Source organism: Alligator sinensis, unplaced genomic scaffold (genome assembly GCF_000455745.1).
Source record: "Alligator sinensis unplaced genomic scaffold, ASM45574v1 scaffold204_1, whole genome shotgun sequence".
Classification (NCBI taxonomy): domain Eukaryota; kingdom Metazoa; phylum Chordata; order Crocodylia; family Alligatoridae; genus Alligator; species Alligator sinensis.
Window position 1 is genome coordinate 1,435,368 of NW_005842363.1, and position 14,284 is coordinate 1,449,651.

General features: G+C 44.0%; 1 long non-coding RNA gene across 1 annotated transcript in view; it reads left to right on the plus strand.

Moving 5' to 3' along the window:
* Positions 1 to 1,866: 1,866 nt before the first annotated feature.
* The window catches only part of LOC112551171, a 15,858-nt gene continuing 3,440 nt past the window's right edge, over positions 1,867 to 14,284 (plus strand). The window contains exons 1-3 of the long non-coding RNA XR_003095375.1: positions 1,867 to 4,710; positions 11,159 to 11,235; positions 11,730 to 11,826. This is a non-coding gene — a long non-coding RNA (uncharacterized LOC112551171). The remainder of the gene's footprint in view (positions 4,711 to 11,158; positions 11,236 to 11,729; positions 11,827 to 14,284) is intronic.

A 14,284-nucleotide genomic window follows, 5' to 3' on the forward strand; every position in this document is an offset into this window, starting at 1 on the left:
GTGCACCTCTAAATTTATGTGATTTAAATTGTGGTTACCAATCTGGATTACATTTATAAACTTACTTACATGTGTACAACCTCACTTTTATAACAAGACTCAATGAAAAAATATATTACCTTCAGGCCAAGCCTAGCTACTTTTGCCCTCTTTTTGTTTCCCACCATTTCTTTGTTTCCCACCTTGCATTTTCTTCTCCTGAAGGAACTCCTAATTCTCATGTTTTTCCTTCTAGAGCTAAAGTGCAATGACACTTTTATAAACTTCTTATAATGCTCATAGGCACCCACCTGTTCATCTAGTCAGTTTTGACCTTGAGTGAAGAGAATTTTTTTTAAAGACACAGAGTAGTACTCAAAAACTTTATTCAACACTAGAAAACTAATATGTTACCAAAATCGGTGATCAGCAAAAAGACACCTCCAACCAATGCTGCAACCACTTTAACTATAATCTGTTTGCAATGTATTACAAAATATGCTATGTCATTGTAAGAGGGAAATTCTTCAGAAGTTTTCCTTCCTGCCTAAACCAGCCCAGTTCCTCCAGCTTCCCAGCATTACAGAAGTTTAGCACAGCCAGGCACTAGCTGTTACTAGAATCGAAAGCTGAACATTAGGTAGTCAAAATGAGAATCAAACGCTAACGGCTCGAGTTTAGGAAGCGCACAGAAATAATTATAGAATTTCTCCAACATGGCCATTGCAATCAGGATACGTTTCACTCTCGATAAATACGTCTTATGCCTACATGAGCAGTTAAAATTTTCCCCACCTCACCCCATCTTGGTTCAGGAGACCCGGTGCAGATGACCTTGCCCTGGACAGCAGGGGCACTTGCGTGTCAACAACAGGTGCAGCTTCACCTCTGCAGAAAATGGCCTGCCCTTTATTCCACATCATGCTGTCCTACATGGGTTGTGAAACAGTGTCTCACATTACCAATGCTGCACCACCACCAGAAATTTTTGCGACAGTGGTGGAGTCAGTTCCAGGTTTCCCTCCTCCTCCCCCCCCCCCAAGTCTCTCTGCACCAACCAAATCCCCAGGGCTGATGAAGTGTCCCAGGGCCAGGCTGATTGTGCTCAGAGGACTGGCAGGAACAGCATCAGCAAAGGACACTTTTTGTACAGTACAAACCGTGTCCACAGAAGCATATGCAGGCATGGGCACGTGCGAGTGCAGGCATGTATGCCTGTGCGTGTTGCCACCTGTGTGCGCAAACATGTGTGCATGTGTGCTGGTATAAGGGTGTATAAGGACATACATATACACATGCAGATATGGGCAGGCATATGGGTGTGTGGACACAGATGTCCATGTGTACACGTGTGGAGATGGGCATGGGCAGGCGCACAAACATGGGTGCATGTACACATGGGCATGTGCAGAGGCAGAGGTGCCAGGGAGTGGGCACACAAGTGTGAACCTGCGTCTGGGGACACAAGGGTGCCAGAGGGGGAGCCGGTCTTGACCCCCGCCGCCGCTGCCCCAGCCACACACCAACACACAAACACACACACACACACACACACAACCAAATATGTTATATTTTAAAAACATATTTTAATTTGAAACAACCTTTTATTTTGAAGATTACATCCTTTTTAAACTAAAATATTCAGCTCAAAAAAGAAATGGACCATTTTGTGCTGATCAAGGGAAATATGTCATTTAACCTAAAACAATTTTTTTTCCTGTACTGGTGATTTCTGTGCAGTTATATCAGGGATAAATTAATCCCAATATGTACAGCTTGCAGATACCAATAGTTAGAAGCGGGTGGGCGGGGCAAGGAAGGGGCGGGGCGTGACCAGCTTCCAGGCTGTGGAACCGTTCGGGTCCGCCCCGCCCCCCGTCCCGAAATTGGGCTCGCCCACCGGCGCTCTGGCACCACCCCGCCCCCGCAGGCGGTTTCGTCACGTTACGCCCACGGCCCACATCCGGCCCGCGGGGCTCCTCGCAGGTGCGGAAGCGTAGCACTGCGTTGCTACACGGGTGGGAAGTGTCGGGGCCCTGCCCGTTGGGCTGGGCGGTGATCGCAGTGCGCGGTGGCTGCACCAAGGCCCGGGGGGCCGAGCGAGGGCAGGTCCCGGGCCCCGGGCAGCAGTCCCAGCGCGCTGCACTGGAGCTCGATCCTCGTGACTGGCCCACAGACGGCCCCGCTCTGCTCATCTGGTCCGAGGGACCAGAAGGTTGAGCGCCACCGGGTTAGACGAGGGATTTGTACGGGATGGTTTGGATAGGGATGATCCTGCCTCAGGCCCGGGACTGGACTACATCTCTGGAGGTCTCTTCCAGCCCGGCTTCTTTATGATTCCCTATGAATGATGCCATCACTCCCTCACCACCACATTTTTGAACCCCCAAGGGCTGGATGACACGGCTCCGTCAGCTGGCTCTGGGCCATGAGGTGCAGGCACTGAGCACTAGTGCCAGGGGCCAGTAGTTCTCGTGAGACTTGAGACGGCCCGTTGGAAACAGCCAGCCCCTAGCTTACAGGGGCATCGGTCTTTACTACTTCCATCCAGGAAGGCTGCACACCAGTTGCAGATGCTTCCTCAGCCTGACGAAGGGTATGTGTACCCAAAAGCTTGCTAAGAAGAATTTGTCCAACTATTTGAGTCGGTCTAATAAAAGATACCAGATTTATCCCCAAAACCTTGATCTCCTAGCTTGTCCCTCAGGTTTTGACTACTGAAAAATAACAGCAGTTCTCCTGTGGTAAAGAACTTGGAAGGATTGCAGCCGGTCAGACACATTTTAACACTATGGATTCCTATTTGAAATTGCTGGGTTTGGCCTGTGAATCATGCATAGGTGCCAAGACTGAGCAGCATCCTTAAAAGGATTTCACGGCACCCTGGCTGAGAATCTGCTATAGACTCTGTCTATACTAGAAGGGCCTTGTCATTGACATGCTCTGTTACCTGCCATGTCCAAGAAAAGTGTTGGGAACTACATCAGGACTTGTATATGGCCTTCATTGACGTTACTAAGTCCTTTGATTCCATCAGTCAGGAGGCCTTGTGAAAAGCACCAGCCAGATTTGGCTATCCTGAGAACTACATCAAGGTTTTGAGGCTCCTCCACAACCAGATGACTGCGACAGGTCTATGTACCAGTTTGAAGACAGATGCATTTGTCATCTGAACCGGGGTCAAGCAAGGTTATGTCATCACCCCAATCTTGTTCTCTCTCTTTTTTGACACTCATTCTAGTCATCCTAAGGACCACCTTCCTTCTGAAATTGACTTTGAGTACCAAATGGAAGGAAGACTTAAATCTGGGACATTTTCTCTCAAAGACCAAAGTACTCAAAACAACCATCGTTGACCTTCAGTACACAGAGAACTGCACCATGCTTGCACACATGGGCTACTGGTGCCTCCTGAATCTGGGGGGGGGCACCCACAGAAGCCAGCAGCAGGGATGGGGCTGGAGCACCTGCAGACACCATCGGTGGCATCGGGGATGGCCCTGTCGGGGGGGCACATGCCCCCCCCCATGCCTCTCCTACCAGTCGCCTATGCTTGGACACACTGAGGAAATCCTCCAGGTGGCACTGGATCTTTGGGCCTCTCTCCCAAACTTTGGGCCTCTCTCAACACCAAAAAGACTAAACTGCTCTATCAGCCTGCTCCAGGCTATGAATGCGACCCACCTCCCTAAATTACCATTGAGGGGAAAACTGTGGAAGTAATCGCACATTTCCCTTACCTCTCTCAGAGTGAAGATAGATGAGGAGAACAAGCACAGGATTTGGTGCACAAGTGCTTCCTTTGGAAAATTATTTCAACATGTCTTTATTCATCGCAATCTCCAGAAAGACACCAAGACACAGGTCTACATTGCAGTCATCATCACCACCCTCCTCTCCAGGTCTGAAATGTGGATGACCTACCATCATCATCTCGAGAGGTGGAGAAGTCAATCTCAATGCTATTCCTGTATTGCTGGAGAGGTATCACGAACGATACATCCAGAAAATCCTCCATATCAAATGGGAAGATTGCCGCACAAACCCCAGCATCCTTGCTGAAGCCAATTTTACCAGCATTGAGTTGGTGATCCTCAAGCACCAACTTTGCCGGACCAGACATTGTGTGTGGATGCCTGACTCAACTCCCAAAACAAATGTTCTACTCCCAGCTTAGTAACAGCTTGAGATCTTGATTTTGCAGTGGCCAGAGAAAATGCTACAAGGACGCATTGAAAGCATACCTCAAGAAAACATGCTGAAATCAAGAGTTGGGAGGAGCTGGCTGCCAAGGTTGACTGCAACCTCAACCAGTGATCGCTCATTTTGAGGTAAAGCATCTTGCCCTAAAAGCAGAGAAGAGAGAGCAGAGAAAAGAAAAGGAGAGGCATCCCAGCCTGCAGCTTACTCTCCTCTATGGAAAGACCTGCACCTCTGTGGTTCGTTCAAAGATTGGACTCAAGTCACCTCAAGACCTATCAGTGAGCCATAGTAGAGATCATTATCTAATCAAGGGATTGCAGCTGCTGCTGACTAGAGGGGCAGCTGCTACTGCTGCTTTGACAACGATGTCTGGACCTGCAGGCATGAATGCAGCTTTGCTGAAGGAGATTTAGAGTTACACCCACCTCCTTTCCACAGCAGAAGATGGGTGGTTTGCTTGTAGAGCTCTGCCATGGATTATGATCCCTTTACACCCCTGGCCTTCCTGGCTGATTTGGCACAACTTTGGTATGTATGCCATGGGACGTTTCTCTCCAGTTTTCTTTTGGATATGATCTCTGCATCTCCTTATTATACAGTGTGCATATTATCTGGGTTCTTTGCAGCTTGAGCAGAAAAGCAGCAGCATTTCAGTCTTTCAGAAGTCACTTCAGAATCCTGTCAGCCAACAAATGTCTGTCCTAGTAGTATGTGGGGTAATATTTCATTGGCTGGACTATTTGAAACAATAAAACTCCAGTATTAACCATTTAAAATGCCCATGTATAAGGCAAGCAGCCATTTAATTAGTGCATAAAAGTTCTAGCTATTTGCCAAATCCCACTGATTTCAATATTCAAGGCAGTGGGATCTCCTAATTTGCACTCAGATGTTGCAACTCCCTAACACTAATTATCTTGTTACTCAGAAGATGCACTCAGCCTCTGTTTTACAATTAGCGCTTCATAAAGACTCCTTACTACCCAGAGGGCTTTGCTCTTGATAGGCCTTAAACTGATGTAATTTAGCCCAGTGGTGCTCACAGTTTTGGCTCTGCAGACCAGATGAACTGCACTGGTTCGCAGGCTGGATTGGACCCCATGCCACCTCCACTTCACGGGAGTCCAATCCCAGCCAGACAGGTGTAGTGCAGGTCCCTGGGGTCCGATCCCAGCAAATGGAGACTGGCCAGAGGCAGTGTGGGGCCCCAGAGCCTGATCCCAGCCAGGTGGAGGTGGCATGGGACCCCAAGTTGCCCCCACCTGGCTGGAAATGGGCCTTGCAAAGGCCCTGCCCAGCCCCTGTGCACTGTGATTGAGCTCTGCAGTACCCTGTACACCCAATGTAGCATGCAGAGACACAGCCCATGGGAGCCCCACAGGAGCCATGGGGAGCACTATGGGCTAGATTACCAGGTGCCAGTGGCTAGATCTGGCTCATGGGCCAGGGGTTGAGTACCCCATGATCTAGCCAGTTTCAGAAGTATTAGTAGCACAGCATTGTATGAGATGGGATTGAACTGTCTATCCCACACGGGCAATTTTCTGATTGCTAAATGAGCCTGGTACATATGGTTTAGACCAGGGGATGGGCAACTTGCAGCACAGATGCCACAAGTGACACAGGCAGCCTCTGAGATACCCAGCAGACTGGGGAGGGAATAGACAGCACAGTGGAGGAAAGGTCGGAGCAGAAAGCTGAGCAGCAGATCAGGTAAAAGAAAGGAATTGGAGTGGCAGTCAAGGAGGGCCTGGATCTAATTTCAGCATGCCTGCTGAAAAAGTTGACCCCCATTTATTGAGACCAGCCCCGCCTTGGACAGACATATCAGTCCTATATTAATCAAATGCCGAGTTTACAGGCTTTTCTAATTCCTACACTGATACTCTCCACACTGAAGTCATCTTGGTGTCATTCTCAGACTGGTTGTGAGTGGTCTTACAGCTTGGCTGAATGCACCTCTGAGTAACCAGTATTAGGGAACTGCAAAAACGGAGAGCAAATTAGCAGGCCCAAGCAGGCTTTAGTATTCAAATCAGTGGGATTTTACAATTTATTATACAGCTTCAGAAATACCATATATGAGACCTGACACACACCATTCCTATCCATTCTAGCTGAGTTGCAATGCGCACTGCATACTGTATACATACATTTGAAATCCACCTCAGTACTTCTTTCCCTCCTCTTGAGCCAAAATCATGCAGGAAAATAAAGCTCATGGACTACATGTATATGTGGAAAAATGTCTTATATCAAGTAGTTTCGTATATATTTGAACAAAGAAGTGGAAGGGAGTGAATCCCAAAAAAAAGAAAAATGTTCAGGTGTTGCTTGTAACAATTGTACAATTGCAGTCATCATCAAAGCTTTCCTCTGTGCTGTAGTTGCTAAGAAGTCTTACTGTGGATCATTTTGTAGCCTGGGAAGTGCAGCAGCATAGAAATGCTGTTCCAGTGCTTATTTCTCTGTTAATCAGAGGGGGGGGGGTGCCACTTTGCTTTTTCATTCCTCCTTTATGGTGCCAGAAATTCTTCATGCTCTTCCAGTATTGCTAAAGCAGCTCCTAAAGTGCTCTGATTGATGTCCCATCCCATTACTCAGTTGGTCTAATAAAAGATAGCACACCTACCCAAAGAACCTTGCCTGCCTGTGTCCTTAGACCAACACGACTACAACCAAAAACCCATTCCTCACTATTTATCTGATCCAACTGACTTCACTGCATACTGGGTCAGACTGCTGGACCTGTGTATGCCATATGCAGATTCAGAACTTAATGCCCCAGCAGCACGAATAAAGAGCTCCAGTATTACAAGACTGGGAATGGGTGCAGGTAAACCAGGAAGAAAAAAAGAAACTAAACTTAAGCTCATTAGAATCAATACAAAGGCTTATACTACTTCATCAAGCTGTAAGAGAAGAAACCTAGTTAAGGAAGAACAGAATTTCTAACGAAGGTGTTGCCTGCTGTAGTACTTACATGTATTTGTCAATCATGTTCTATGTGTAAGGAGTATTAAGTATCCTATTATTTTTTGTTACACCTGCCTTTCTATGTGCCTGTGATCATTCTGCCTATCATATCTTTTCTATCAGAGTATAAGAGATTTGCATCAGAGATTCTATCTGTATATGTACAAAATCCTGCAATTAACGGTATGTGTACAGTCTGCTGTGCCTCTGAGTGCCACATTAACTTCCACACGGTCATAGTAGTTTATCTGGTATCCATTAATTGTAGGACTGGCCTAACCATTAGGCACTAATGTTTCTAGAATGCCTAGTACAGTGGAACTCAGCCTGTTTGACCAAATTTAGGTACTAGTACAATCCAAATTCAAAATAATAGGATCGCTTAATAATCTAATTGCACCTATTACTTTTATGATTTTTTGCATTTATTTGTTGAAAAATCTGAAGTTCATTTGTATCTTATTCAGATAAAATATGAAGAGCAGTAAGAGATTACAAACAAATTATTAATTTAATCAACATCCGTGATAACATGTGCTGTCATTTCACATTTGTTCCACTGCAAATGTTTCTGTGTTAATGCCATTTTCTTTAACTTGTTTAATTACTGATGAATATCGAAGAATAGCCTGATTCCAACAGCAACATTAATACCCCAATTTCATTAGCAAATATTTTCAAATGTACTGTGTTTTAAGCAAGCATATTAACACTTTGGCCAAATCTTTTCCCTTGGTAAATACAAGGGAGTTTAACATATATTGTCATAGCATTTTATGATGTACAATATTTATTTGCCTTTGGTAATCCAGGAAATCCAAGCAGGTACATACCATCTCGGCTTTTTGGATCTCATTTTGCAGTCCTTTTTTTACTAATATGAGCAACTGCTTGGTACTTGGCACTCCTTGAATAGGTAGCTTTTCAGTATTTCCTTTTCCTCTATTTCAGCATATGATGCTAAGTCTATACCAGGGGTTTTTAGCCTTTTTTGATTGGTGTACCACGGGCAGCCAGTGGAGAAGCAGGGAGTCTCCTGGCGGCCAGTAGACGAACGGGGGGAAGAGGGGAGGTCCCCCGGCGGCTGATTGGCTATGGGGCGGGGTGTGTGCAAAAGCCCCGCCTCCCGCTTCTCTGTGATGCTGCCACATACCCCTTGCGCTCTTCCCAAGTACCCCCAGGGGTACACATACCCTGTTTGACAATCCCTGGTTCTGTACTCTTCTACTGATGGCTGAATTATTACATTGGCATTTCAATGGTTATTTGTCTTCCAGATGCTCCTGTAGGGTAGAAAGAAGTTGTTGCTATCTTGCAGATGGGAATTTCTGAGGGATTTAGGTCAAAATTGTAAAGTATTCACTAGTTTTGGGTACTCAAGATAACTACAGGTTGAAAGGACACAGCAGGATGCTGCCTGGCGCCACAGAACTGCAGTTGTTTTGCTTTTGTGTTGGTGGCCACAGGCTCCTGAACAAGAAGCAATATGGCTGTATGAACATGGCTATGCTAATGAATGTTGCTGAGGAAGAGCTAATCAACCTGTCCCTAGCACCTCACTATGGCAGCTGCAATGTCTGGAATTACAAGTGGTATAAATCCTGGCTTAGGAGCTCTATGGAGTGCTCAGAACTGCGTCCTGGATTTTGTTCCCTGAAAGTTAGCCTCATTAATATATGCTCATGAATACTTGTCCAAAACAGATCTCCATACTTGTGATAGGTACACATTTCAATAGACAGGAGATACTCCAAGTTTCCTTCAAGTGACATCATATACCAAGTAGTTTTTTTTAGGTTCTCATTTAGGCAGGCACTACAATTTTTATAGTGTGACATGTTGGTTGCTGAAAACGGTAAAAGCGAGTTTAAGTTTTATTGAGTACAATTTTCTGAGCCCAAAATTGCCAGTTTTACTAATGCAATTTTATTAGTGCAATGTAGCTATAGCCTGAAGCTAAGTTTAACAATTGCCTGATATTTGACTCAGAAAAACCACTGTGAGCTTGTGTTACCTGTGCTAAAATCTGACTGCAATTCAATGTGCTGGTAAACAATATTTAAACTGAATGATTTAGACATGGCAAATTCTCATTCATGTCCTGAAATGATGAGTGCTGTCATCTGGGAGCTGAGGACATACAGCACCTTGAAGGGTCAGGTCCAAAGTTAATACAAAGTATTCAAACTCCTTTTACTGTTCTCTCTAACTTTTTACTTCACTCATTCTTTCAGAATTTCTATATTTCATTTTTCTTCAGTCCCAGCTTTCTCTATGCTCTTCTTTTTTCAAAAGATTACTTTCATTCATTCCTTCACCCTTAGTTTCTTAAGTCGACTGACACAAACATTTGTTTCCACCAGTCCAACTAAATTAAGTAAAAACAATGTGTCAGCAGGGGAAAACCATTTATCTGTCTATGCAAATACTCATCCTGCTGCTAGCTGACAATGAATATGGTGAGACATTAAGGCTAAGTACAGACAGTCAAAAAGCCTGAGGCTGAATCAATTCAATCTTTACAGGTTAGTTTAAACTGCATAGATTGAACCGATAAGCAAGTGAACAGACATTGGCTTTTGATTCTGGAAATGCAGCCACATGCCTACGGTGGCCCAGGCCAGAAACTGCAGGGTGCTAGAGCATGCCTCCCTGCTCGGCTGGGGAAAACAGCTTGAGCCAAGGCTAGCTCACCCACCCTGCAAGGGGAAGTTTACAGGAGAGGTACAAAGCATTCTGGGATGCTGGGGGACCATGAGTTAACTTGAATCTGGAGGGGATCTGGGCCAGAAGTTCAATAAACTGATTTAACCTAAATCAGTTAAGCCTGATACTACATCCATCCAGGTTTATCTTAAACTGGTTTTGGCCATTTTCAAAGTGGTTTATATGCACTGAACTTCTGTTGTGCTACAGATCTGAACCAGTTTCTGATTACTTATACTGGTTTATGTGTAATTTCTGTCCCTAGCCAAAAAGCCAATAGTAGCAGTTTTCTGATTTTATTTACTAATGGTAGTAACTTGGAAATAGTAAGCAAAATTCTGAAGCCCTTGCACTGGCAAAATTACCAGTGACTCCAGGAGGGTGCCTGGCAAATGAAGGAGCAGAGGGCTGCATCATATGACCTACTGGCAGCTGGGACTCTCAGTTTAGCTTAGTCCAAGGAACTAAGGTGATTTTTAATGGGACTAGACAAAAAAAGTGTATGTCTCTATTGTTTAGCATATGTTTCTTCATCCTGAATATACTTAATCATTCATTTTGTATGTTGAAGGAACTGCAAGCTTCGATTTTTCCATTTTTAAAGAAACTCAAAAGTCTTCAGTATTTTGTAAATGACTAAAACATCTCAGAATAAATGTATAATTTTCCTTTGATACCCACAAGGTGGCAGGCATTCTCTTTCTTACTGATATTGTTACTGAAGCTTATTTCAATAAAACTGAAATGTAAAGCTTACTTTAGATTAGAAGTAATTATTTGTATAAAGGGCATGCTTTATAATTTCAGAATATGTTCATTAGTAACTAATATCTCATTCTATCAAGTTGTTATCACAGCTAATAAAAAGGAACTATGGTCAAAGATAGCTCTAATTTTTCGGAGATTCTTATATGAAATTAACTGATAGTCCCAACGTAATCATTTTTACACCCATGACCAAGTCTGGAGACTCTGCACCTACCATTTTCTGATTCAGTGTTTCAAATGATATCTTGAACGTAGAAACAAAAATAAAAATGAATCTCCATCACTGAGTCCTTATCACAAGACAGTTCCTTCTCAGTTAAAATTCTTCTGAGTGAAAAATTCACAGCAAATGTTCTCAATGAATTTCAATGCTCTTTACAGAGTAATAAGTACCTTGCAAAAATCATATTCAGTATATTCACCAAATGAATTTCATTGTATAGTTTTTAGTGTGTAGGTTGTAGACAGAACTATATCATAATAATAGCTTCTCATAATAATGACTATATTTTTATATACTCTACAGCAGGGGTTCTCAAAGTTTTTATACCGCAGCCCAGCAGTGACAGCCAACCGTGGCCGGAATTTCCAGCTGGAAGACAGGTAAAGATACCTCTACCCCCCGGGCAGGGGGTGGGCCAAACCCTGCGCTGCCGCAGGCCCTGCAGAAGGAGCCACGGCCTCTCCGCCCGGCTCTGGGGGACCGCGGTTTGCCGGTCCGCAGCCCCTTCCAGTTTGTCAGCTGACCATGCTGTGGACCAGCAGCCAGCCTGCCATGGCCCGGTACCGGGCTGCGGCCCAGGGGTTGAGACCCCCTGCTGTACACCAATGGTTAAATTGGGTAAATTGAATGCAGAAATAAAGTTCAGCTTTCACTTGTCCTCCTAGCTGTCATTAACAGTAAGAAGCTGTAGAAAATAATTCATTTCTATAACTTTTCCTCTTTATTTTCACTCACTGCACAAGAAGATGGTATTTCGGTTTGTTTAATTATATGAACTAAATTTCAGTGGACATAATCAGTTTGTGACATTACTTGAATAAAACCCACATAATTAATGTACACTATATATAATGGATATCTAATATTTATGCAGTGCCCCTCTTCTGGAAGGATCCCACACTGTTGGAAACATAAACGATCTGGAAAATGGGTTGGAGTGCATCCTCAGCAGGTTTGCAGATGACACCAAGGTGAGGGGAATAGTAGATGTGCTGGAGGGTAGTGCTAAGATTCAGAGAGCCCTAGACAAATTGGAGGATTGGACCAAAAGAAACCTCATGAAGTTCATTAAGGGCAAGTGCAAAGTCCTGCACTTGGGACAGAACAGTCCCATGCACTGGTACAGACTGTGGACTGACTGGCTAAGCAGCAGCGCTGCAGAAAAGAACCTGGGGGTTACAGTGGACAATAAGCTTAATATAAGCCAACAGTGTGCTCTTGTTACCAAGAAGGCTAACGGCATACTGGGCTGCATTGGTAGGTGTGCTGCCAGCAGATCGAGGGAAGTGATTATTCCTCTCTGTTCGGCGCTGGTGAGGCCACATCTGGAGTACTGTATCCAGTTTTGGGTCTCCCACTACAGAAAGGATGTGGACAAATTGGAGAGAGTCCAGCAGAGGGCAGAAAAATAGGAGGCTGAGGGAACTGGCCTTATTTAATCTGGAGAAGACTGGGGATTTAATAGCAAGCCTTCAACTACCTGACTGGTGGCTACAAAGAAGATGGGACTACATTATTTTCAGTGGTGGCAGATAACAGAACCAGGAGCAATGATGTCAAGTTGCAGCAAATCACACACCGCTGGTGTGTGATGAAGGGTTCAAAAACCCTTCGTCAGGCTTTTGAACCGGAAAGCTTGCTTAATAACTATTCTCCAACTATTTGGGTTGGTCTAATAAAAGATATCAGATTCACCCAAGGAACCTTGTCTGCCTATGTTCTTAGACCAACACGGCTACAACCTACATGAACTAAATATAGACATTGGATTTATGACACATTATAACCTGCCTGACATCTGACTCCCCAGGTATCTCCCCACTATTCATCCCCCTTCTCTCTCTTCCCCCCTCTCCGCAGCCTGTCTCTCACCCATTGACTCCTCAATCTACATTTTCACTGACTGCCTGTCTTGTATGCATACCAGCCCAGCCTCTGGCTTCTTTACTTTTCATTCCATCCAGGAAGAGCACACACCAACTGCAGAAACTTCCTTAGGCTGATGAAGGGTTTTTGAACCCAAAAGCTTGCTTAATATTGTTTTCCAACTATTTAAGTTGGTCTAATAAAGGATATCAGATTCACCCAAAGAACGTTGTCTGCCTGTGTCCTTAGACCAACACGGCTACAACCTACACCCCTGAAAGTTGCAGCAAGGGAAGTTTAGGTTAGATATGAGGAAAAACTTTCACTAGGAGGGTAGTAAAGCACTGAAATAAGCTATTTAGAAAGGTTGTGAAATCTCCATCCTCAGAGGTTAAGACTGCACAAAAAAATCCTCAGCTGGGATGATATAGTTAGGCTGGGATGATACAGTTATACTGCTTTGAGCAGTGGTTTGGATTAGATGACCTCCTTAGGTCCCTTTCAACTCTAATTTTTTATGGTTCTGTGATAAATAACAAATGTAAATGGATTGCTTCACTCATCTCTGAAGGGTAGCAATCCATTACACAGTTCACAAGAACCAGCCGTAACTAGATAGAACAAGAAATACTTGTGACACCACTTCTGTTATTTCTCTCAACCAAAAATACCTTTCTCTCCAACTGAATAAGTTATATTTAAACCCATGAAAATTAATAAGCATTTCTTTGTACCAGTGCAGCTTCATCAATGTTGGAAGCTATTAAGCAGGCCTTCAGCTTAGAAAACTTGCTGGAAAGAGATTCTGCACCCAATGCAAGCTGCAGCTTCCTCAATAGCTACCATGGGTGGAACTGAACCAATGCTGAACAGTACTTACAGTAGTGTAGGAGTGATGTTGTAGTCATGATGGTCCAGAAATTATGAGAGGCAAGAATTTCTTAGGGTGATGTATTTTATGGGACCAACTGTACTTGGAATAAAGTTAAACAAGCTTTTGAATGCAAGGCATTTTTCCTCAGGTCTCTGATCACAGGAAGCCAGGCACCACGTAGTGAAACACAGCAGAGGGGAGAGGTGAGAGAAATTCTCAGGGGTAGCAGACACATGACGGACAGACAAAAAGATGCTGATTACTGGAAATTCAAGACCTATCAAAAGGGAGGAGGGTCAATCTCATCTTCCTTGTATGGAAAGAATTCAGGAATTCGGTAAATTATAATGTGCCATAAACTCAATATCCATATTTTAGTCCTTGGTTCTTGGTTCTTAGTGTCCAGCCAGCTTATGAATTTTTGTTCCCAAGTTCACCTTTTAAAGTTGGTAGGTAGATTTGCCTTGAGCACAAGAATAGTGTGGTCTGAGAGAAAGTGGTTGTATTGTGAGAAATATGCTCCTTATGGTATATGCATGTCTCTGTCCTTTATATATTTTTCTGCAATGTTATGTTTCTTGCACAAAAACAAGAATTGTTCTTATTTGTTCATAAGAAGAATGCTCATGAATTTTACCCAAAATTAAGTATTTGGTTGCTTGCTGTCTGTTAAATCACTGACACTCTTT